Genomic DNA, 27,021 nt, shown 5'->3' on the forward strand with positions numbered 1-27,021 from the left:
ACAGCGCTGGTATCCTCGTTACCTCATACTGAGACCGAGGTTCTGTATTGACTTGAATGGAAGAAACCGGTGCTATAGCAAAACAGGCGACCACCAGACTAGTATAAATATTCCTCATTCTCAGTCAGAGGTATTTTCTGATGATAAGTAAGTGTTCAAGGTCACAGCGAAGGTCATCAGCTTCCTATTGGCCACGCCCTCTCCCCTCTCACAGAGGATGGAAGCAGTATATCCAGCCTGTCTGCATATAAAGTTATTTCTGTGTGTAAGTGTGGAAAGTGTTGTAATAGTCTGGAGCATGGATCTGAGGCGGAACGTCTCGACAAACTCGGTATACACCTAGTGGAATGTGTGGGACCACATGCAGGCTGGCTAGCAAACCGACCTCTTGTGTTTAATTCGCCAGCCGGATTCGATCTGGGGCAAGCATACCTCCTGTCCCAGAAGGGTATGTATTAATCCCCGCAGCTAACCGGGTGTATTGAGGCATCTCAGTCTGCCAGCATCCAACTATGAGGTGGCACCAACGATGTTCTGTAATCCTTGTATCAACTGGTTAACAAGCGCCGTGTGTCTACATAAATTCTTTGTGGACTGAGGCGCTGCTTTCCTTGGCGCTGAACACGTTACTCTGCAACAGGATTACCTCTTGGTAGCCAATAGTTCGTAAACAGTGACGTGCACCAGCTCATCCACTCTCACCTGTGCGGGAAAACTACAGTTTCACACCTCATCGGGTGTCTAGCAGGCGCCCACCCACCACAGCATTGCCCACTCAGGCCCTAGCGTTGTGGTTAATGGACTACCTGACATCGACTGATCATGACCCATCATAAACGCCAACTGACCCAACAGCAGTACTATTTATATACAATTGCATGCGTTCAGAGAAAGGGCATTGTGAACTTACATAACAATGAGACTGAACCAATTCAATGTATAAGATGTGAGCTGTTGTTAGAAATAATCATCACAGGTTCATTATTAACATTTAGATTGGGATAATGTTTGATCAGATCATTGGGCTGCATCTGTTTTTTACCAGACTAACTGAAGGATCTACCTCGTTCTGCCAGAGACTGTTGGATAAGATGGTACAAAGGGTTTATCAGATAATGTTGCTGAGTAATGATGGAACTCTAGCTCATTTTTATGCAAACGTGTAGCACCGCCTGGGCAACACGTAACCAGATAGCTAGATTTATAGATGATTATCTATTCCATGGTCACATACTAACCAATTTACAGGGTAATGGGATGCATCACTGACTGAGATATCAAATACTAAATCTCTTGATTAATTTCTGCTGGACGCTCAGATGGTGTGTGCCACTCCTACAACTTCAGAGGACGACTTCATCAACTGGGATCCTCGCTACAACTGAAATACTGATCGCACAGTGGCAACTAGCACGTAACGCCGACGTGCTTTCTCCAGTCAGGCTGAAAGTAAAATGTTGGTTCCCCTTAAGTGTCAAGCTCCTGTTGGGTTTCCTCAGGAAATGTGGAACACCGACTCATCAGCATACCTGAACGTTTTCTGTGACTCTTCCCAGCACTTTAAGAACGAACATCTTGGTACGGGTCTCGTTTTCAAAAATGATCAGTACACTGTCCAGCTCAACATATCTAGCGGTTTACAGAGTAATGGGATACATGACTGGTTGATGTATTACTAGTTTCGAGTACGGCATTCACATATTTCGACATCCCACAATGCCAAAACGAAAATGGCGTGCCAGAAAGTAACGTCTTCGAATATTTATGTGAAAACTGTTAAACGATTTTCAATACAGCAGAAGTTATCAACGTTCTATGTCTTTACTCTCCGCGTCTACATATTTATTTCTGAGAAATGTCGTCCGGTGACGAAAACATTTCTCCCAAAGAGAGACTTGTGTGTTGATATCGTCACCGTAGAATGTTTCATTTTGTTGACGGAGTCATAACGTCACCTCTGCTTACGCTGTTTCATCAGACATCACTATTATAGCGAAGTTCTTGAAAGTGGTGTCTAAGTTATGGAAGCGTACGAAAATCAGATGGGTCCAAGTGAGGACTGCGTGGAGGATAATCGATGACAGTGAACCCAAGGCGTCGGACTGTTGCGAATGTCGCAGCGCTCGTCTGCGGTCTAACACTGTTACGCAGAAGGAGAGGGTTTTACATGTGTGAACGAACTATTCGAATCCGAAACTCGATTACAGCATGCTTTTTCACACAGACCGACGTAGTTACGTTACACACCTCCATGTTAGAATTCGGAACACTCTAGCGACAGGGGGCTTCGAATAAGTACACATGAAGAATAAATTTTTGTTTAAAAAGCTTTAAGAGTTCTTACATAGAAATTCGGAGGCATTACTTTTCAGTATGCCATTGTATGTATTACCAGATGGATGTTCCCTCCCAGTTTCTCGTCCCGCACAAAATATAAAGCGTCATTGGTGCTTCTCTTACACACAGTGTACGTAATTAATAAATGCACGGCAATGAAATTAAGGAAGAATGACATAAGAAATGATATATGAAGACTGAGGCTGTAAGAAGAGCACAATTCGAGGAAATGCAGTATACCGTCGGAATATTATCGAACCCAGCGACAAGTTCAAGATCACTAAAGTTACCATGCTCATTCCTGCTGCATTTGAGCAGAATTTGACACAATATTTATAATTAACGAAGTGTCACGTGCAGCTGCCTAGAAACTACTCAAATATAACCAAAACGACAACAAACACTAAGGTAAACAAATGCTTGGTAAAATGCATGGACCGGAACGAAAACAGGCGCTTTGGTTTGTTTGTGTGTGTGTGTGTGTGTGTGTGTGTGTGTGTGTGTGTTGCACTGTTTAATTCCTACGTTTTTTCTTCATCCGATCAATAGAAAAGCAAATAATGACATCGCATATAGTATTCCCAGGTTTGTTTACACGTCCTTCGATCTGTCATCGCATAATGCAATTTCAAAAGAAACTGTAGTACTTATAAAAGAAAACTAAAACTGTTCTCAGGCAGTTACAAGGGAACTAACGTACGTGATGGGTGTACTCACATGATCACGAACATAACGAGGATAAACTGCGAGGATTACGAAGCGTTAAAATTAACACAGTTAATTGCTGTGCCACAACGTACGGTGCAATCACGCAGTCCGTAGTACTTGCAGCCATATTCCGCACTGCGAACAGCGTTTATGTGCCACAGACATGCGAATTATAGCTCTCTTCATGTGAATAACAGCTGGGAGGTAAATGTACGTTGCTTCGAAGTTCAGTGCGAACTAACTGCCCCGATAAATTCAACCTTTTGATTGCGGATATGTTTGGTGGACTACTTAGATCCGGGCTGGCATCTCAGCTTTCGCTACATGGCTACAAACTACATATGGGAACCTGATTCCGGTGATGAAATGAAATCCTCAACGAGTGTCTTGGACAGGTTTTACTAGCCTGTAAACAATATTTCTCTGCGCTCAGTGATGCAGATTATGCCTTCAGGAATGAAACTTAGTTTTTAACATCGTTTATGCATTTACAAAAATATGTCCCAGACGATACTAGCAATAATAATTATAACCCAACAAAGAAGAAGTAAACTGCCTGTAAATAATTACAGCACTACTTGGGGAGAGTACTAGTGAAAATGCATGTGCCTATAATTCCTATGTCAACAACAGGTAACCTCCGCAAGCGCAACAGAAAAAAAAAAAAGACAGTCATGAGTCTCAGAAAGAAATGCCCACTTAGTTCCGCAAGGGAAATCCGCAATCCTAAGAAAGAATAGAAATTATCACACAGTGTAATAGAGACTGCCTTATAGATAATCTTAAGTGCTATGAACATCAGTATGCTGTTTGTATAATCAGAAGAATGCACTGAAATTTAAGAGAATCGTCCAGAAGAATCACTGAGGAAGGAAGTTGGAAACTGAAGTACTAAGGAACGATGAGACGGGTTTGAAGTTCGCTAAGAATGTCGATAGTGCGATAAGAACTACCAGAGTAGGCAGTTCAGTTGACTGGGAGAGGACTTATCTAAAACGGCCAACCACAGATGTTGGACAGACAAGTAAAAGATACGTAACTGCGAAGAAACCTTGGGTAACAGAAGAAATGTATCAGCTGACTGACGAAAAAAAGATAGATGTTGTTCAGGAAAAGAAAGGAATACAGTAATATATATAATTTAGTAATGACATAAATAGAAAGTGCAGGGAAGTCATGGCGAAGTGACGGGAGAAAAAAAAAGTGAAGTAATTGAAAAAAGAAATGGACCTTGGAAGCATTACTCAGTACACAGAAAAGTCAAAACATGCATTGCTGAGGTTAAAAGCAAGGGCAGCACCAACAAGAGTGCAATGACAATTGCTCTCGTAAACGCAGAGCAAGCACTGGTAGTTGTCACAAGTCCACTGGCGAGTCCGAAGGCGTCCACGTGAGGGAAGAATTGTCTGATGACGTGATAGAAGAAATTGAAGTCGATGAGGAATATATGGGTGATCCAGTGTTAGAGACGGTTCTGAAAGAGTTAAGATAAAATACCGTAGAAGGAATAGATAACAGTCCATTTCTAAATTAAAGGAGGTAATTGGCAATCAAACGACTATTCAAGTTGACGCGTGGAATCCACGCGACTGGCCAAGTTCAGTCCGATCTTCAGGGAAATGTAATTCCACAATTACGAAGATACTGAGGACAGACAAGTACGAGAACTATGGCACTATCAAACTTCCTGGCAGATTAAAACTGTGTGCCGGATCGAGACTCGAACTCGGGACCTTTGCCTTTCACGGCCAAGTGTTCTGTGTTAGAGCACTTGCCCACGAAAGGCAAAGGTCCCGAGTTCGAGTTTCGGTCCGGCACACAGTTTTAATCTACCAGGAAGTTTCATATCAGAGCACACGCCGCTGCAGAGTAAAAATCTCATTCTCTATGCCACTATCAGCTTGACCGCTCATGGACCCAATCTGTTGCCAAGAATAATATACGGAGGAATGGAAAATAAACACGAGGATCAGTTAGACGACGATCGGTTTGGCTTTACACACTAGAGAACCAGATGCACATCATAACAGAAGCAAAACTGAGGAAAAGTCAAGCATGTCACAGGATTTGTCGATCTACAAAATCCGTTCGCCTATGTAAAATGTTGCAAGATATACGAAATTCTGAGGAAAAGGGCAGTAAGTTAAAGGCAAACACGGTTAATACACAATAAAACTGGAAGACTAAGAACTAAATGCAAAATAGCATAAGATATAGGCAAACACGGATAACACACAGAAAAACTGAAAGACTAAGAACTAAATGCTCGGATAGAAAGGGTGTAACACCGGAAGTTTTTGACCCCTTCCATTCAGTCTATACGATCTTATCGAATAATCAATAAGGATAAGGAAAGAAATGCGCAAGAGTGGGATTAAGCTTCAGGATGAAAGGATATTAATGATAATATTAACTGATGACATTGTTATCCACAGTGAAAGTGAAGAAGAATTACGGGATCTGCTGAATGGAATGGGTACAGTATATGAATTGAGCGTAAATTGAACAAACACCGAAGTAATGAGAAATAGCGGAAATGAGAACACTTAGAAACTTAAAGTCAGAAATTAGGATAAGGAAATAGATGAATTTCAGGAATTCCGCAAACTAGGCAGTGAAATAATCCTTGATGGACGGAGAACACAAAACGCATACTAGCGCTGGCAAAAATAGCATTCCTGGTCAAGAGAAGTCTACTAATATCAAACATAGGCCATAATTTGAGGAAGAAAATTTTGATAATTTATGTTTGGAGCACAGCAATGTATGGTAGTGAACCATAGATAGACTATAGGAAAACCGGAATAGAAGAGAATCGATACGTTTGAGATGTGGTGCTACAGTACAATGTTGAAAACCAGGTGGACTGCTAAAGAATAAGAAGAATCAGCGAAGATAGGAACATATTATGGAAAACGCCGACAGGAATAAGGGACAAGATGGGAGAAAATGTGTTAGCCCGCGTAGCACTAGATGGAGTTGTAAAGGGTTAACGCTGTAGGGGAAGGCAGAGACCGGAATATATACAATAGATAACAGAGGACGTTGGATGCAACTGCTACCCTGACATGAAGACGTTAGCACAGGAAATGAATTCGTGGCGAGCACCATCAAACCAATCAGAGGACTGTTGAGTCATGAAAAAGTAATAACAACATTCTGAAACAACTCTGGAACTTAACTGTAAAAACTCTGAACACAAAATCAATCTTTTCTCTGACCATGTAATGAGAGTTGATACGCGATTTGTTCTGGCTCTGCTGTTTCATTCGCCATCACTCTATTGTCGGTTGCTTGCACAAAATATCTGAAAACATCTAACATGTGTTATAGTAGCACATCGCGACACTGAGGAAATTCGGGGTGTGGAGGTCCAATTACCTTCCCAAGGGCACGTACCTGACGACACAGCGTGTAACTGAAGTCACCACACATTACGGTGAAGTGTCATAAGGCACTTTTAGAGACTAAATGATGCAGCATTGCATCAACTGGCGCTCCATTCCTTCGTCAACAGACAACTAAACACGCGTTATTTGCAATCATTGTTCTAGGGAGAAGTTTCAAGTTGGTGGTCACAACCAGCGGCCGCCATGCTGTCGGACAGCTCCAACATCCGCCGGAGAGCAGTCGTCAGGCAATCACTGGTGTGCCCAAGTCTTGAGTTTGGGAAGCTTCTACACCGACCAGGATTGTGCTCCACGACGGTAAGTGCCAGCAACCGCCGCGACTGCCTTAGCCGACAGCTGCCGACTTAGCATCTGGTACAACAGGCAGAAGATTCACCACGCTGCCTCTCAGACAATGCTCCACAGCGTGGCGTCGCTTCGCGTGCACCAGAAAGCAACACCCGACCACGGCCGTTGAATACAGGCGCTAAATATGTAACACTTCTGTTATTATCTTACAAACTTAAATAGTTGGTTGTACAGTGTAAATGGGAAATGATTTGATCACTTAATGCGTTAACTGTGTGTAAGTCTTACTGGGATGCTGACACTGTGTAGATGGATACCTCGTTCGTCCAGTTATTGTTGCATCTAGATGTTGATAGGAGTTCACGGTATGTGTTGTTAAAAGTTTGTAACCTGTCGGGGCTGCTCACGATCATCCCAATTTTAGGAGGGTTGTCTTAATGCCACGTTTAAATAAACCATTACAACTGCTTTATATTTAGGTGTTTTCATTTACTTCCAATGTTGGTCTTTTAGATAAGTTGTAAATGAGAATTTCTCAGTGTATCGCAAGTGACAGATGAGTGCACATTGTGGGAGACTGTTTATGCTGCGGTAATCACCCGTGGTCCAGAGAGGGAATCTTTGAACAGTAACCAAAACGCTCTCGGTCCCGGGTTCGAAATCACCATCGGCGGCTGAACCTATAAAAAGTCACCGTCGTTCCGCCAACGGCCTTGTCAAAGATGGCAGAGGAACGGACAGAGGTTTAGAGCTTGTCCTTGTTCTTAGGGTGGGAAACTACCACTGAAGGTGAAAGAATCAGCAATGATCAAGGCCATGAGGATGCAGACGGCAATGGAAACGAACTGCATTAAAAACACATAACGTGTATCCGCAGGACATGTAGCCTGTAACTCAAAAAGTGTCATGATGATCTCCCCATTGGCATAAGGTTCCGAAATAGTCCTCAATTCCGATCTCCGGAAGGGGACTACCAAAAGGATGGTGACCATGAGAAAAAGACAGAATAATCAACGAAAAGATAACGTTCCCAGTGTGGGGGGGTCTAGTGTAAGAAGCTTGAATGCAGTAGGGACGCTAGAAAATCTGAAAAAGGAAATGCAAATGCCGAATCAAGATATAGTAGAGGGTAGTAAAGAGAGATGGAAAGAAGACAATAATATGTGGTCAGATGAGTATGGGGTAATATCAACAGCAGCAGATAATGGTATAACTGGAATAGAATTCGTTATGAATAAGAAGATAGGGCAGAGAATATGTTACTGTGAAAAGTTCAGTGATAGGGTTGTTCTTATCAGAAACGACAGCAAACCAACACCGACAACGATAATTGTATACATGCCGACGTCGCAAGCTGAAGATGAAGAGACACAGAAACTATAAGAGGATATTGTACGTAATACAGTACTTAAAGGGAGATGAAAATCAAATATTCATAGCGGACTGGAATACAGTTGTAAACGAAGGAGTAGAAGAAGAGGTTTCAGAAGAATATGGGCTGTCAACAAGGAATGAGAGATGAGAAAGACTAATTGAGTTATGTAGTAAATTTCAGCTAGTTTCTGTTGAAGAATCACAGGAGAAGGAATTATACTTGGAAAAGGCCGGGTAATACGGGAAGATTTCAGATTACATCATGCTCACATAAATATTCCGAAATCAGATACTGCATTGTAAGGCGTAGCCAGGAGCATATGCAGATTCCGACCACAATATGGTGGTGATGAAGAGTAGTCTGAAGCTTAAGGGATTAGTCAGGTAGAATCAATATACAAATACGTGGGATACGGAAGTACTGAGGAATGACGAGATACGCTTGAAGTTCTCTAAGGCTGTAGATACAGCAATAAGGAATAGCTCAGTAAGCAGTATAGTTGAAGAGGAATGGACATCTCTAAAAAGGGCAGACACTAAAGTAGGAAAGAAAAACGTGGGTACAAAGAAAGTAACTGTGAAGAAACCATGGGTAACACAAGAAACATTTCAGTTGATCGATGATAAAGGAATACAAAAACGTTCAGGGAAATACAGGAGTACAGAAATACTAGTCGCTGAGGAATGAAGAAAAATAGGAAGTGTAGGGAATCTAAGACGAAATGGCTACAGGAAATATGTGAAGAAATTGAAAACGAAACGATTGTCCGAAGGATTGACTCAGCATGTAGGAAAGTCAAAATAACTTTCGGTGAAACTAAAAGCAAGGGTGGTGACATTAAGAGTGCAACGCAAATTCCACTGTTATATGCAGAGGAGAGAACAGATAGATGGGAAGTGTACATTGAAGGCCTCTATGAGATGAAAGATTTAACTGATGTGGTAGAAGACGAAACAGGAGTCCATTTCGAAGAGATTGTGGATGCAGTATCAGAACCAGAATTTAAGAGAGCTGGCGACATACTATCTGACCTTCGGAAAAATCATCCACACAATTTCGAAGACTGTAAGACCTGAGAAGTCCGAGAATTTTCGCACAGTCGGCTTAACAGCTCACACATCTATGCTGCTGACAAAAATAATATACAGAAGAATAGAAAAGTAAACTGAGGATGTGTTAGATGACAATCAGTTTGGCTTTCGGAAAGGTAAGGGCACCAGAGAGGCCATTCTTACGTTGCAATTGATAATAGAAACAAGACTAAAGAAAAATCAAAATTTATTCATAGGATTTGTCGACATGGATAAAGCGTTCGACAATGTAAAATGGTGCAAAATATTCGAAATTCTGAGAAAAATTGGAATAAGCTATAGGGAAAGACGGGTAACATACAATATTTACAAGAGAAAAGAAGGAATAATAAGAGTAAACGACCAAGAATGAAGTATTCGTATTAAAAAGGATGTAAAACAGGGCTGTAGTCTTTGCCCCTACTGTTGAATCTGTGCAGCGAAGTAAGGTTCAGGAGGGAAAGTAAAATTCTAGGTGAAACGGTATCAGTGATGCTACTTGCTGATGAAATTGCTATTCTGAGTGAAAGTGAAGAAGAATTACAAGATCAGCTGAATGGAATGAACAGTATAATGAGTACAGAATATTGATTGAGAGTAAATCGTAGAAAGACGGAGATGACGAGATGTAGTAGGAATTAGAACCACGAAAAACTTAACCTTAGGGCTGATGATCACGAAGTAGATGAAATTAAGGAATTCTGCTAACTAGGTAGCAAAATAAGTAATGATGGACGGAGCAAGGGGGACATCAAAAGTTGACAAGCACTGGCGAAAAGGGCATTCCTGGTCAAGAGACGTGTACTACTATCCTCTTAGCTTGAGGAAGAAATTTCTGAGAATGTTCGTTTGGAGCACAACATTGTATGGTAGTGAAACATGGACTGTGGGAAAAAAAGGAACAAAAGACAATAGAAGCATTTGAGATGTGGTGCACAGATGAATGTTGAAAATTAGATGAACTAATAAGGTAAGGAATGGGGATGTTCTGCGCAGAATCGGAGAGGATAATGACATGTGGAACGCACTGACAAGGAGAAGGGACAGGATGATAGGACATCTGTTAAGCCATGTGGAAATGACTCCCATGGTACTAGAAGGAGCTGTAGAGGTCAAAAACTGTAGAGGTAGACAGATATTGGAACACATCCAGCAGATAATTGAGGATGTAGGTTGTAAGTGCTACTTTGGGATGAAGAGTTTGTGACAGGAGAGAAATTCGTGGCAGGTCGCATCAAACCAGTCAGAAGACAGACGACTCAGAAAAAAAATACATTATCTGGCAGATCTGTTGCTGCCAGGCCGCGCCACTGAACCTTCATACTAGAGCAGCACTTGCTACCTACATCCTCAATTATTAGATGTATGTATTACAATCGCTGTCCTACTCTAAGTGTTTTACCCTGTACAGTTCCCTCTAACACCGCTAGCTTATTCCCAGATGTTTTAATTCATCTCCTACCATACCAATCGCTTCTTCTCATCAGTGTTCTCCATATATTACATTCTTTGCCGGTTCAGTCGAGAGAACCTTCTCATTCCTTATTTTAACAGTCCACCTACTTTTCAACATTCTTCTGTAGCACCAAATCTCAAACACTTCGACTCTTATCTGTTACGTCTTTTCCACTGCCCATGGTTCACTCCAAACGTCCATTCCGAAAAATTGATTGATTAACGCTTGTATGTGATACTAACAGATTTTTTTGGCCATGAATGCCTTCTGTGGCTGTGATAGTTTGATTTTTTACATCGTTTCCTCGTCCGCCTTTGGGGTATTAGGCATCCAAGTTAGCAGAATTCCTTTACTTGGTCTAATTCGTGTTCATCAATTTTGACGTCAAGTTTCTCACTAATGTTTTTTCTGCTATTTAATATTAGTTTTGTCGTTTTCCGGTTTACTCTCAACCAATATCCTGTACTGATCAGACTGTTCATTCCATTCGAAAGATCCTGTAAGTCTTCTTCGCCGTCATTGAGGTTAGGAATTTCAACAATCCGAGGACTTCGTTCTTTGTCTTCCAGTCTTGTCTCTCCTACTGAGCGAAGTGGGACAGTGGATAACACTCTGGATTCACATTAAGGAGGACGACGGTTCAATCCCGCGTCTGGACATCATGATTTGGTTTTCCCGTGATCTCCCTAAATCGCTTGAGGCAAGTGCCGGAATGAAAGTTTGGCACGGTCGACTACCATCCCCACCCTTCCAGAATCCGATTGGATCTATCATCTCGCTTTTTTTTTTCATATCCCATATCAACCAACCAACCAGTATTATCGTTCTCTGTTGGTTTTTTCTGATGTTTCATATTACTTTTATCTTTTTCCAGTCTACTCGCAACCGATATCCTGTACTCATCAGGCTGTTACCCGTCTTTGCCATTAGCTTACATTTTCTCAAAATTTCCTCCATCTTGCATAATTGTACATTACTGAATTTTACCTTTCCTAATTCTTTGGTGTGTTGTTCTCGTCCGCAACTTGATTGAAAATGAAGGGGTGGATTTCATTGGCTGATAGTCGGTTGAGCTCAAACGGCTGTTCCTTTTAGGTAAATATTTAATAGATAGTATGTCCGCTCGTGTCTTCGGGACGGCTGCTCCCTTATCGCTGAGGCGAGTGGCGGCAAAACTGCAGATCGACTGCGGGTGGAATGCGCCCAAACACGACAGACTGTTCACTGTGACACAGAGAACTGTATAAATAACAGGGCCTTTTCTAATTGACACATTCCATATGCCAACACTGCAGATTTGGAAGATGGAAACAATTTAAATATCCATGCGCACCATAAAACAAGAAAACGTAAATAAATTGCAATAATGTTAACAACTGATTAAATTTATTCAGAATTCTTTAAAACGAGTATATTTTCCTAACACACCATAAACCACTACCCTCAATAACACAAATCAATATTTGATGGACGGCGTCCTTAACCCGTAATAACGACTTTCTAAACTTTCAAAAATCTACAAGTCGGCACGCACCACAACACACACAAACACACCCAGCACAAGAAAGCACAAACGGACAATCAGTATAAGTAACCACTGCTCAAAACAATCATGACTATGTTGGTGAATTTACACACGATATCTCTACCATATTACCAGTTATTAAAGTTAATGGCAACATAAACTCACCATCACAACCATTTGGTAAGCTGTGATACATCTAGTGCATAAAATACTTCGTGCTTTATATGATTCTGAACTCAGCACTAAGCATCGTTAATTTGAAGTCAATGGCCAATACTACTAAGTTTCACTTAAGCTATCGGGCACCAAGCCGTTTATTCTGAGACGGAACTACCTGCAATGCTAAATGTATCTTACTTAACAGTGGGAAGTAGTCCGTCTCTTCCGACACAGACGTTAGTCTAGATCAATGAATTCTAAGTAAAAATTTGATTTGGAACTAGATATTGGTCAGCGTATTAAAGCTATTTGCCACTGACAAACAGTTTGTGCTACAATGCCTACATATTAAGATCCAGTTAGAATTAAACATGGAAAATATACTGCTGTTACATATACTACGCGTAATAACCGATCCTCACAGGTTGAAAAAATCTTCATTAAGGACGTGATCACCGCAGTGGACCGAGCAGTCATAGCCGGATTAATGACAACAACAAGTTCTTCGCTCACAGATGTGCAGTCACTCTACTAACGATTCTCACTTCTGTATCGGACAAAATAACACTAGTCGGTACATTGGTGGGTTCCTAGCTTTACTCCTGGAAAAGGCCGAGTTCATACTACAATATATAAAATATTACATCATTTTATTACACTTGAAGAAGATGAAATAACCGTCTGATAATCCATGTCCACAGGAATGTCATTTACAGTGTGGTGACAAAAGTCATGAGACAGCGGCATGCACATATTCAGATAGCGTGTACAAGATAGGAAGGGGCAGTGCATTCGCGGAGTTGTCATTTGTACTCGAGTGATTCGTGTGAATAGGTATCCCACGCGATTGTGGCTGCACGACGGGGATTAACAGACTCTGAACGGGAAATGGTAGTTGGAGCTAGACGCATGGGACATTCGATTTCGGAGATCGTTAGGAAATTCAGTAATCCGAGATCCACTGTGTCAAGACTGTGGCGAGAATACCAAATTACAGGCATTACCTCTCGAGATCACGGACGACGCAGTGGCCGACGGCCTTCTCTCAGCGTCGTCTAAGCCCACCTTTGCACTCTTCTTTGCCAACGTGACCCCGAGTTCTGAACGAATCGACGTGGCAAGCTGTGTCATTGGCCAGCGCAAAGCCAGTAGGCCCTCCGCAGAACATATCACACATCCTGTTACGATAAAGATCTATCCAAAACAGTACACCATCGACATAAGTGTATCTGCGTGCATGCGTCTGTGGATAAGACAGTATAGCGTCATGTCAATGTACCAGTGTAAGCGTCATGTTAATGCACCAGTTTAATGAGGCGAGGCGAAAGGTAGACGGGTTTCTAAGGAAATAAAATTTCTCAATTCCACTACAGAAGGAGAGCAATAATTTCAACAGCTTTTTTAAGCTGTGACGTAATGTCTTGCTCATTAGAGAAGTTGTAACGAAATATGATGGACCGTGGATAACGAAGTACGCCAGGAACCCCAGAGGAAGGCCCTGCTACTGTGATTGAAGCGTCGTCAGTTTTATTCAGTAATATTTCTTTACGCTAGCGATCCGCTCCGGCTTCGCACACCTGACATTAACTATCTGCGGACAGACGACTTGTGTACCTTGATGTATTTAGTTCAAATGGTGCAAATGGCTCTGAGCACTATGGGACTCAACTGCTGTGGTCATCAGTCCCCTAGAACTTAGAACTACTTAAACCTAACTAACCTAAGGGCATCACATACACCCATGCCCGAGGCAGGATTCGAACCTGCGACCGTAGCAACAGCGCGACTCCGGACTGGAGCGTCTAGAACAGCACGGCCATCACGGCCGCCGATGTATTTAGTCAGCGGGAAAACGTGTAGAGTTACGAATAAAATTTAGGGAATAACATTCAGTAAACAACTGTTATCAGTTTCATATAATTTACGCGATGTAAGCAGAACATGCCTCGAAAGTTATACGGAGGCATCAATGTTATGTGTTCCATGTTTAACTGGCAATTGGAAACACATCTCATGGCAAACGCTGGTAAGAAGTCGTGACGTTAGTAATATGTCGACATCCAACGCAAACACTGTCAGCGAGTCGTGTGTGTATGGTGTGTGTGTTTGTGTGTGTGTGTGTGTGTGTGTGTGTGTGTGTGGCTGAGCGCTTGCGTGTGTGCATATGTGTGCGCGCATTATTTAGGGGAATGTGGCACAAGGAAATGAAAGAAAAAATCAAAAGCACACACGATGTACACGTTTAACTCGTATTACAACGCTCCCCTTGTGAAGCTTAGTATTCCCTGTGATGTTTTGTTGAGACTCATAGCCGCATTTCTTTGTCGTGGACTCTTTGTGGTAGACGTCTTCGCCGAGCAACGCAGAGAACCATGTGTACATCTAGGTTTGGTGATAGGAAACTAGATAATTAAAATTAGAGTCGTCTTCTGCGCTGCTGAAAGAGCGTACTGTATCCAAATGAAGCAAAGTTGATGAGGTAGTTTTTCGGAAAACGATTTACTTGTAGCATAAAAATGAAACACATATATTTGGATTCGCATGTTTTTTATCGCTGGGCAGTTATTCTCGAACGATTGGAGGGAAACTATTGATTAAAATAAATTACTTTTTCAAATTAAGAGACTCAAATCAAAGCTTGATCATGAGGTGGTTATATGTTCTTTACTGGTCATATTCATTATGACACTTCCAAGCTGAGTTACTCACTACCTGAAGAATCTGCTGTGAATTAATAGTGCGAATTGCGACTGCTAATCTGAGGGAAGCAGAAACTGTCATGATATTTCGAAATGCGTCCCTCAACTACTTCGGAAGTACTTCGAAATCTTCCGTACTCATTTGCAAGAAACTTTTAGATCCCATTCAAGAAAACCAAGCTCATTTCTTTTTCATCATTGAAAGCCTAAATCTATTTCGGGCCTCTGAACAGTCGAATAATACTGTAATGCACAAGTTGAGCGTCTTTCACCCCATTCACAAGGAATCGTTTCCACTTCTATATTTGACCCAAGGAAACCAGGAAGCTGAAAGCTGAGTCAGCTGATCAGCTGCTTCAAAACTTTGTTTGTATAAACGAAGCATAGCTGCATCCCATGCTGCTGTAGATTCTCCGGAAACGTTTTGCTTAGTGTGTATATCATACAGAACCACAGGTTTTGAATTCGTAATATGTACTTGTTCTGAAATGATTGCAATCAGCTGGATGTCACTTACGACACTGCTAGTCCCTAATCACGTGGTAAAGGGGAGATACAGGTCATTTGGAATCCGAGACACGTTTCGTTTCTGACGAATCTCCACGTCATTGAAAGGTAAATACTAGGTTAAAAGGCAGAGTGAAAACATTGCACAATATGGATTCTACCCCACAACCTCTCGCCTTCCAGACTTACGCTCTACCGCTAGCACACCGCACCGAATGCTACTTTGGTCCCGTTTGCTGCTCTCTCGACCCATGCTCTCGAATCATGGTGACTGTTCACTAGGTGGGAATGGTGTCCTCTTCACATTTTAACTTTAGTTCACAATAATTTAGACAATTTCTTCGAAATATTTATAAATTAAACACAGAAACTTTTCTCAGGGATCAGTGTATCTTTTAGTGAGAACAGATCGAAATCTTTACAGCTGCTCCTGGTATTAGCCCTCATATACGTATGGAGCCGGAAAGGAGGCTTCATTTTATTTACAGGGTGGTCAGGAACATCTGAAAAGCTTGTAAGCATGTTAAGACTAGATCGTGGTGAGATATAATTGTTAAGAAAAAAATCAATACGTTGCGCCGCTTCTGACTTAACTAGCAGTGAAGTTAGCCATTCAGGTGTAAACTTAAGTGGTCCACCAGAAATGGTGTTGCGTAACGTATTCTTCCTTTGGTTTCATAAAACCGAAAATGAGTGTGATACAAAAATTGGCCATGTGATGATAGTAAGGATCGAACCCGAGGTAAAGCCCGAGGAGTCTGTTGTGCTATCAACTGTGCTATGAGAACAACCGTCACTAATCGTGTCAGGTGGGCTACTTGAGTTTGCACCCTCAGTGGTCTGCTTAACTTCAATGCTCAATAACCTTCAAACGTCACAAAGTATCAAAACCCAATTGTTTCTCTGCACAACCTACGCTTACAAGTTTTTCGGGTTCTTTCTGACCACCCTGTGTAAATTTGAAATCCTGCTACATGCTGCTACGAGACGGGAAGAAACTCCAGAGCTACATGCTCCGAAACATACCTCAATAGCAAGATGCAGTGGTGGCCACAGAGGAAGCGGTGCGACCGACGGAAGCCGTGAAGTTCCTTATCCAACGCAGATTGGCGCGCAGCCTCGCACCTGTCGCTCGCGCTGCCATATGAGCGACCTGTCAGCCTTCGTTCACCGCTCCTGAGCGGACAGGACGATCTCCAGCTGTCGCAACGGCGCTGGGGAAGCACAACTGGCGCCTTCATTTCCGCGAGGACTCGTCTTCCTATACAGGTAGCGTAAGGTAATATCAAACTGTCCACGTGTGAACCAGTCACTTTTTCAGGACGCTGGGTGAACTGTGGAGAGGTTGAAGAAGGTACATGTGCCAGGGGAGATTTAGACTCAAAAATACAATCAAGGTGCCAGAAGTGGTTCGCCACAGGGAATCTAAAATGCCTTTTTTGTCTCTGCTTACTTTAGCGAGGTCCCCAGTACTGTTGGAACCACCGTCGTGTTGTGATGTTAGGTTAGAGGTTAGTCCACGATGACAACTGATTTACGGGAAAGCGCTTACGAATTTTGTGCTTCTTACAATACATAATGGGTGGTTAAAATTAAATTGCAGCTGCACACAGAGATCCAGTGTGGGATGTAACTATCATCCTGCAGCGAAGCATGGTAGACATTTTAATGCGTTAATGCGCACCCGATTCACGTTGGAAAACAAAATTGTTCCAATTTTGGACACTCTTTGTATGGAACTATAGATAGTTTACGTTGCAACACCAAAGATGACAATGCGAATCAATACCACAGACATTAGCGAGGGCTCGCTACGATCCGCAACGACATATTGGAGGCCCCTTTACGCTGATGTCAGTGTAAGTTCAAGCTAGCAAAGCACTCAGCCCCAAATCGTGACGTTATCAGAAGCAGTCAGCAGCACAATATCGGATTTGATAAATAAAGTTTCTGGTGGACTTCTTCATATGTATGTGGAACTTTGTACTGCAAGAGAACAGTTTGTAAATAGAGTGCATCAAGTGGTGCTTTGAAAGCCCATCGCAGTTGTAAATTATCCAGTATTTCCGTGTGCCAGAGTTAGGTAAATATGTAATTCATTTATGTAATAAAATGAACTAATATTTCGTCTGTTCTAGTGTGAAGAGCCTTCCCCAAGAGCAACAGAGAATTCACAATTGTGGCCGAACGAAAATAATTCCGCCTGCTCACTACAGTTAGTACAGCAGTATGACATCCACTCATTGGACAAGCCATAACGTGAGTGAACAGTATGGTTATCGAAATGAGAGACCGTGTACTTTTAGTGAAACAGTTTTATGTGAAAGGCAGCAATTACAATGCTTCACTGAGAGAGTATCGCTGACTGGAAGGTCTGAGGAGAGGCCTGACGTCATTAAATGGTTTAAAGGAGACGATAGTGAAATTCGAAAACACGGATGAGCTTCGCGCGGCACCTGGAAGGGGAAGGCGTCATAATCCAGTGGAAGTTATTGACAAAGTCGTTGTTGCTGTAACTGATCATACAACACGTAGCCGGCCGGAGTGGCCGAGCGGGTCTAGGCGCTACAGTCTGGAACCGCGCGATCGCTACGGTTGCATGTTCGAATCCTGCCTCGGGCATGGATGTGTGTGATGTCCTTAGGCTAGTTAGGTTTAAGTAGCTCTAAGTTTTAGGGAACTGATGACCTCAGAAGTTAAGTCCCATAGTGCTCAGAGCCATTTGAACCATTTTTTACAACTCGTGCTATGTCACGAGAATTGTCCACCGCATGGTCAGCAGTACGGAAAGTTTTGCGGCCGATTTTGCACTGGTAATCGTACAAGATCCATACTGTGCAGCAACTGAAATCTCATAATCCGCAACAACGTTCTCAATTTGCTCCCCGGAAGCTGGCACACATCGAAGATAGTGACATTATGACAGAGCAATATTCAATGGAGTGATGAAAAACATTGTACGCCACAGCGTGCACTGAATACGCAGAACTACTGAATTTGGGACACTGTTAAAGCGCTTGTTGTGCATGAAGAACCATTGCACTCACCGTTTGTGACCGTGTGGCGTGAATTCACTAGCACCTTTTTCCTTGGTCTGTTCCTCTTCGCAGAGAATACACCCAGAAGTCCTGTCATGTGTACCATGCGTCTCCTAGTACAGCTTGTGATTCCTGCTTTTGAAGACTGCAACTCTGGGGAGACCACTCTTTTCATGCAAGATAGGACAACACATCAAGTCGCACACCCACTGAAACATCTGCGTAAGGCAACCTCCCACGTATGTTTTCCTGATGCATGGCCTGCAAGAGTATCTGATTTGAATCCATGTGACTTTTGGCTCTGCGGATATCTAAAACAACGCGTTTACCAGCGACACATTCGCTATCTGCCCGATCTGGAGGTCTGTAGGCTATACAGAAACACGTTGCTCAGATTCCACCTTAAGTGCTGCGAGCAGCTGTCGATCACGGACGCAGCGTCTCGTAGCTGTCTCCAATGTTCGTACTGAACAAATTGTGTAGACGACAGGTAATAAAAAAATCAGAATTCTGACTTTCTAACTTGTTTGATATTTTCTGTCCACGTCCCCTTCCGAATCTATTACATATGGGAACATTTCTACATGTCTTCCTTGCGTTCACAGCGCCAGGTTTGGACATGATGGCCAAAACTGAAATACTTATTTTTTTCAAAGTAAATCGGTTCCGCATTAAGCTATAGAATATCAACCAAGTTTCTACTTTCGCTGCCATTCGATAATTAACAGCTCACTGTCGACCTCTGTTGCGTAACTGCTCTTTAATTATGACCTCCTGGTCATGCATTGAACACAACACAATTTGATTCACCACAAAACCTATACAAAGTGCCCTTTTTTTACCCATGAAAGTTTTACGAGTATTGAGTATCTATAATCACAAATGAATTGATCACATTTGGTGCATTAAACAGATATCCGATTCAGACTCCAAGGAACCATCACTACAATAAAGTAGTCGGTTTGTTCTCATTGCGGTCACATAAAATCAACTCAGTTTATTTAAGTGTCCACGGTAAGAGCTAGATACCGACTTGACACGTTATTTCTCAACAAGATACTGTTATGATGATGAGTCATTAGGATCGGAGGTGGTTAAGCGTCAAATCCACCAAATGCTGTCATTTGTCAGTAAATGAGAATTTCGATTTCCTGTGAGTATTCAGTTTATTTTAGGCGACAGAACCTCTCATGATTGTCTCTGGACATTATCAAGCCACTCAAAGTGCTTAATTTTTTAAAGAATCTGAGTCAAAGGTCTTAGGGATCCGATAACTATTCCTGTTCTGTGAGGCTTTTGTGCCGTGTAGGCCACATTGTGGTTGGCAGGTGTGTAGAACAGTCTGGCCACCAAATTTGTAGATCCTATATACCACCCACCTTGAGAGAATGTAGATTTAGATATAGACATAGATATAGGATAGGGCTGCCCTCATAGTACTGACCACCAGTCCCCAGTATAGCATCTGGTTGCAAGACTACCCAGGAACTAACTTTCACAATAAAATGGATGCAGTAGTGCAGATCAGTAAAAACTACATTTTATAACATTTTAAACCAGCGCTATAAATTTGTTCATGAGTCTTAGCAGGGGGAAATGCGGACTATGTTGTGATTAGCATTCCCGGTCTCCTCAAGATATGGTTACCGAATAAATTCACGATCCAGAAAGAAAAGCAATATTGAAGGTGTTGGAGCAGTTGTATTCGCACTATGAAATTCCTCATTCGATTAGACTTCGAGGGTACACTAAAAGCTAACCATTAGTCATAAACTTGCACAAAATGTTTCAAATGGCTCTGAGCACTATGGGACTTAACATCTGTGGTCATCAGTCCCCTAGAACTTAAAACTACTTAAACCTAACTAACCTAAGGACATCACCGCATCCATGCCCGAGGCAGGATTCGAACCTGCGACCGGAGCAGTCGCGCCGTTCTGGATTGAGCGCCTAGAACCGCTCGGCCACCGCGGCCGGCAACCTTGCACACAATACACTCTACAATAACTAGGACAAATGATATTCTGCTGGGTCACATAGCATATTGGCTTTCAGGGTAATGAATTTACAAGAATGGTCTGAAAAAAATTAAATGTTTATTGCGTTATTGGCTGTAGGATAGTGCGTTCTTCCTCAGCACACAGTGGTTCCTTTCCTTCCTGATAAGTATATTCACAGAGTTCAGGTGAGGCTAATGGATGTGTGTACTCGTATAGCGTAGTGTTATGTTTGCGTTGTAGGATGATGATGATCAGAGAAGGGAGCGGCTGAAACCCAGTCCCAACACATTGGCTATTTCTTTCGAATAGCACCAAGGGGGCCGCCAACCTCAAAGTCTCCAACCGAGGGACGGATCACCGTCAAGTGTCAAATGTCCTCAGTTGGTGAGACACTGTGGAGAGATTTTGAACTGAACCCACGACATTGGAGCAAAGACCATGAACAAGAACTTGACCCCACCAACTTTTCCCCTCTAGCCGGTCAGAAACCAAAAGATTTTCATCCATCACCGGGATTCGAGGAGGTGAACCTCTGAGTCAAGCCTCACCGTCCTGGACTGCGTTGGCGACCTTGGCTATGGAAGTGAGTCATATGGATTAAGAGTAACTGGAAGTGGATGTTACAGACCTTGAAGACTTACAACTCACCCTTTAGCAGTTACCTTGGTCATGAAGTGATGTTCTCTTAAAAGGCTCTGTACTACACACAGTCCTCTGATGCATGGGTTTTTTTCTTCAGTAAGAGGACCCACCAATGTCCAAGGCTTCTCATGTATCACTGACAACATGCCACCTTACAGAATGCATGTTGTTCACTGACATAAGATGAGCCCTACAGCTACTTGTGGATGATGGTGTGTAAAATAGATATTAAAATTTTCGGAGGTAACACGCAGCTCCCAAATTAATTAGGGTATAGATTTTAACTGGGAACGTAGTGAGTGGAACTTTCCCTTTTATAGGCATGATCCGGCCACAAACATCTGTGAAGAGGTTGTAACTAGTTTTGTTTTAGTACTGAAATATGTTTTTTTTTTTTTGAGTAATAAAGAATGTTGAGACACTAAGGAGATGAGTCTGAATGATTGAATGTGTGAATGACGGCGTACTTTTAAGTGTATGTGCAATCGACCACACACTCATCCGTAAGTTTCAGCACTTGTCAGAGTGCCAGGTTTCTTCCCATGGTTGTTTTATGTTAATGGGCAACCATCCACAATCTTAAGGCATTTGTTTTATCGTTGTATTTTTTATTGAACATTATTTTATCCCATGATTATTAGTGTACGTTGAAAGAATGAAGAGGAAAGTTTTTGTTAATTCGTAAGCTCGCTCTTCTGGGGAACATAGCTGCGGTCGAAGAACGTTTTATTATTTTTTAAATTCTTTCTTCCACGTACATATTTACGGCCTCTAATAATCTAGATGCTGAAGTGCCGCAACGAGAAACAACAGCACCTTTGAATCTTCCTGACGGATTAAAACTGCTTGTCGTACCGGAACACAGCCTGGGAATGACACATAGTTGTAATCTGCGAGGTTGTTTCAAATAAGCGTGCAATCCATTGCATAGTGGAAATTCATTCTCGATACAACAGATTTGTTCACAAGTATGGATGTCTAACTGATCATAGATTAATGTATCATAAGTTGGAGTACCTGGATAACAGAAAAGCATAGCAATTTATCTGTGTTTCGTGGCTACATCTTCTGTAACAGTACTGGCGTGAGTAATAGCCGCAGATTGAAAGACTTGATGACCTGCAGCTCGCAGCTACCTCCAAGCCCATAGTTCTGCGGCAGCCACAGCGAAGATCCAAAGCCAAACTCATTTACCACACGCACACTGGCTTTCTCCTCTATGTGACAAAGGACAAAAGGGAATTAGGAAGCAGGTGTTTCTTTTGTACTCACGCTCTCTGCGAGGCAAGAGGGCAAGCAGTAAAATATTAACACAGTCGTTAACCAGCCTTCACCAGGACACTGTCCTGTATTCTAGGTGAGTCATGTTTTCGTATTGTACTCTTATACATATAGACGGAAGGACACATTTCCTCTTTTTCCGCGTCTGGAAGTACTATAATACATCGTTTAAGTGCGATCAGAATATTATTCAAGGGATTTATATGCTGTTTTTCTACTTCAAGAATAATACAAGAAATAAGACTCCAATCTAGATAATCGTGTTTCTTTTTTGAGGTACAATAACCATCAGATCTGAATAAAATTTGTCGAATATTATGCGTGAATGCATGTGCGAATGTACCTTCGGTTTGTATCCTTTTTACACCTACATTCTGACACGGTCGTTATTTCATTTATTGCAAAACCTTGAAACGCTGATAGTATGATTCTATATTGAAGACACTAGTTGTGGATAAATCTTTACATCATGATTCCCTTATATTTTAACTGCTTTAGTCTTTGAAAGAAAAGACATTTACTTAGACACAGGGTAATAGCGGACAGTGTATGTTACTGGATATGAGATGTACATCCATATCCACTTCTCCATCTAGATTGTACAAGCCAAGGATATTTTTCACAGAGTTCCGATGTCACTTTTCCAATAGCTTATCCGTTCTTGTTGCGTATGGTTCAAGGGAAGAATTGTTGTTTAAAAGCATGCGTTTGAGTCAGAACGATTCTCATTCTAGTTCCATGTTACTCTCGCAACATACACGTAGGCAGTTACAAAAACCAGAAATTTAAATTTTGTCGATAGTGAAAGACTGAGAGAAAACAACATTTCGATATCGTCATCCACGCAGTTAATATTTAGGAATAATTTCTCAAAATGTATTGCTACAAGTTTGATTTGATATTCAATCTCTAATGAGGTCGATGTCGGTGGGACTGACAAAAATAATTTCTTTTTTCTTCAGAATACTGCACTTAATTGTGTGATTCATTTCCAGGCTTATCTCTATTTCCGCTGAAAGGATTGTTCATTCTGTTCTCTGTAGGTAAGATGCAGCGGAAGTCTTCTACAGTATATGACAGGATGGCTGATGGTTGTTCTCCACGATACACTTACCTTGGTTACCAGCTCACTAAATTCTCATCATATGTAAAAGATAACTTACAGGGCGCCAGTCACGTTGCTTACCAACAATTATAATGAGCTAAAGAAACACCTGGGAAAAAAGCAGCTGATGTAGATAACACTGCGCTTTGCACTGCACGGTCGTCTATTGGTAGTGTCTTTCACTAGTTACCAAAACGTCATGATTCTCTCGTTAATTTTAAATAATAATCATCAGTAAAGGCGGACGATACTTTCGGTATAACGCGTCGCCCTTGATCTGCCACCGAACTTACCAAAGATCACTTTCCCTCTCTTGAGATGAGATAGAGCCGCTAAAGGAGTGGTGTAATCAGCAATGATCAACTGCATGCAGCTGCAGAAGGCAATGGAGATAACTAAATTGTAGATAAATAACGCGAATACACTGGACGTGTGGTCTGCAACTGAGAAAGTGTCCTTCCCAGTAGCTAAAGATTTTAAATTAGCTCCCCTTTTTGATTTCCTGGAGGGGATCTCAAGGGTAGGTGACCATGGGTTAAAAACTGAATGATCGCCGAAAGGGTAACGTTCTATGAGTTGAAACGTGAAATGCCAGAAACTGTGAATGTGGCAGGGAAATTAAAAAATTGTAAAAGGAAATGCAATGATTCAATCTACAAACGGTGGGATGAGTAATGTGAGGTGGAAGGAAGATAAGGATTTCTGGTCAGAAGCATATAAAGTATTATCAACAGCTGCGGAAGATGGCGTATCAGGAGCAGGGTTCGTGATGAATAGGGAAGTAGGGCAAAGCATGAGTCCAGTGATGGAATTATTCTCATCAGAATCGACAGGAAGCGTACGACAGCAGTATTTCAGATATATATCGCGCCCTTGCAAATAGATGTGGCAGCGATGGTAGACGTATATCAGGTTACTGAACGTGTAATTCGTTATGTAAAGGCAACTTAAAATCTAATAATCATGAGTGTTTCGAACGGTGTGACGCGTGAAGGAATACAAGACAGATTCACAGGACTATAAGACTCCGGGAGAAGAATTGAGAATTGAGCAAAACTAATTCTTCGTAAACTATCAATCAATAACAGCGAATACAATTTCTAAAAATCACAAGTGGAGGAAATATACTCGGAAAAAGCCTAAAAACACGGGAAGACTCCATTTGGACTATATCACTGTCTGATAGAAATTCCGAACTCACATACTTGGTATTAAGACGTACCAAAAAAATTCAGAGCACTGTTTAGCAATGATGAGGAGTAGAAACAGTTTAAGAGGATCGCCCGGAAGAATCAACGAGTGGAATACTGATATACTGAGGAATGATTAGGTAACTTTGAAATTCTGTATACTGCAATGTGGGGAGGAAGCAGCAACCAAACGACTGCTTAAGTCGGTCTGTAGGTCTGTGATTCTACAACATATCAGACGTACCGAAAATAAGTATCTGCACATTACCGAAAATGAAAAGGGTAGATAAATGAGAGAGCTATTACATAACCAGCTTAACATTTCATGCATCTACGATGCTAACAAGAATTAAATACAGAATACTGGAAAATAAAAGTACGGCCATGTTAGCTAACGGTCAGTTTGGCTTTAGAAAACGTAAAGTCATCAGAGAGACGTTTCTCAAATTGCGCATGACAATGGAAGTGGGATTTAAGAAAAATCAGGATACGTTAGTATAGTATGCTGACTTTAGAAAAAAAAAACGCTTTCGGCAATATAATTAGTTCTAAATGTAGCATATTATGAGCAAAAGACGTGTGTTCCGCATGGATAGACAGGTAAAAAAATCGAGGGAGAACAATTAGCATAGAAGAACAGGAACGTCGTGCTCGGATTGCAAAGGTTGTACGACAGAGTTGCAGTCTTCCATCCCTACTGTTTATACGGAAATAAAATAAAGGTTGAGATTGGAATTAAAGTTCAGGGTGAAAAGATATTACCGATAAGATTGGGTGATGATATTGCTGTCTTCTGTGAAAGTGATACAGAATTGCAGTATCTGTTGACAGGAGAGAACAGTTTAATAATCACATTCTATTGACTGAGAGTAGTCCGAAAGAAGGAAAAAGTGAAGGAGCATCAGAAATGAGAGTAGCGATAAACTTAAAATAAAATTGGATGCCACAGAGCAGAGCAAGAAACGTGATCCTGTTCCTTTGGCAGGAAGATAACACACGACGTACAAAGCGTAGATGTCATAGAAAACAGAATAGCAAAGGGAAAAAGTACAAAATATGATAGTATCAAACTGACATTAATTTCAGAAATAAATTTCTGAGAATGTGCTTTCGGAGCACAGTTTTGTATTGAAGTGAACTTTGGACTCTGGAAAAGCTGGAAAAAACTGAATCTAAGTATATGAGATGTGGTTCTACAGATGTAAGCTGAAAGGTAGATGAACTCATAAGAAAATAAATGATGAGGGTCTCCAAGGAATCGGTAAGGAGACGAACGAAAAAAAAAATACAAGAATAAGGGACAAAATGATAGGACAAAATAAAATCCCTTTCGAGAATCTATCAAACCGAGACGGGTTTCCCTACTGTATTCTCGCTTCCCTTCTATAATTTGTTGTAGTGCAAAACCTGTCAGCAGTTGGCCGTTCCTTTTTAAAAACTGATCATTATTCAGATATTAGTTTCTCAATTCCATTTTTTAGTTTGGCATTCAGGGTTTTGGCATAGAATTTATAGGCTGAATCCAGAACGACTGACTATATTCTGAAACGCGTCTGGCATTCGGCTGACATGAGAAGCGGTCACATGACGTCCCTCGATTGCTACTTTTGAGCCTCCATACAGGGTTCATCATATTTCGATTGTTTCCGTGTTATAACTTACGTGCTATTGCAGTATTTGTTTTATGGCCAAGGCGCAATGAGGCCTTGTTACTCTAGGAGCGATTTCTCATAGTTAAATGTTTGATAATGACACACCAACTGCAGATGTCCTAAGAAAATGTACTATAAACAAATTTAGAAGAGTATCCTGCTTTCATAGGTGATCTAGGGGTAGCGTCTTTGATTGATAATCAAAACGTCCTCGGTCTCGGGTTCGAAACCCGCTATTGCTTAAGCTTTGATCTGTAATCAGTATTGGCGGCCGAAGACTTCCGTCATAAGAAGTCACCCCCATTGTGCCAACGGTCTTGTCAAAGAGAGCAGAGGAGCGGACAGAGATTCAGGACACTCCCTTGCCCTTGGGGTGGGAAATGGACCCTAAAGGCTAAAGAATCTGCAACGATCAACCGCATGAGGATGCAGAAGGCAATGGAAACCACTGCATTAAAGACACATGATGTGTATCCACAGGACATGTGGACTGTAATTGAAAAGGTGTCATGATGGTCTCGCCATTGGCAAAAGATTCCGGAATAGTCCCCCATTCGGATCTCCGGGAGGGCACTGCCA

Source organism: Schistocerca serialis, chromosome 4 (assembly GCF_023864345.2).
Source record: "Schistocerca serialis cubense isolate TAMUIC-IGC-003099 chromosome 4, iqSchSeri2.2, whole genome shotgun sequence".
NCBI classification, from domain to species: domain Eukaryota; kingdom Metazoa; phylum Arthropoda; class Insecta; order Orthoptera; family Acrididae; genus Schistocerca; species Schistocerca serialis.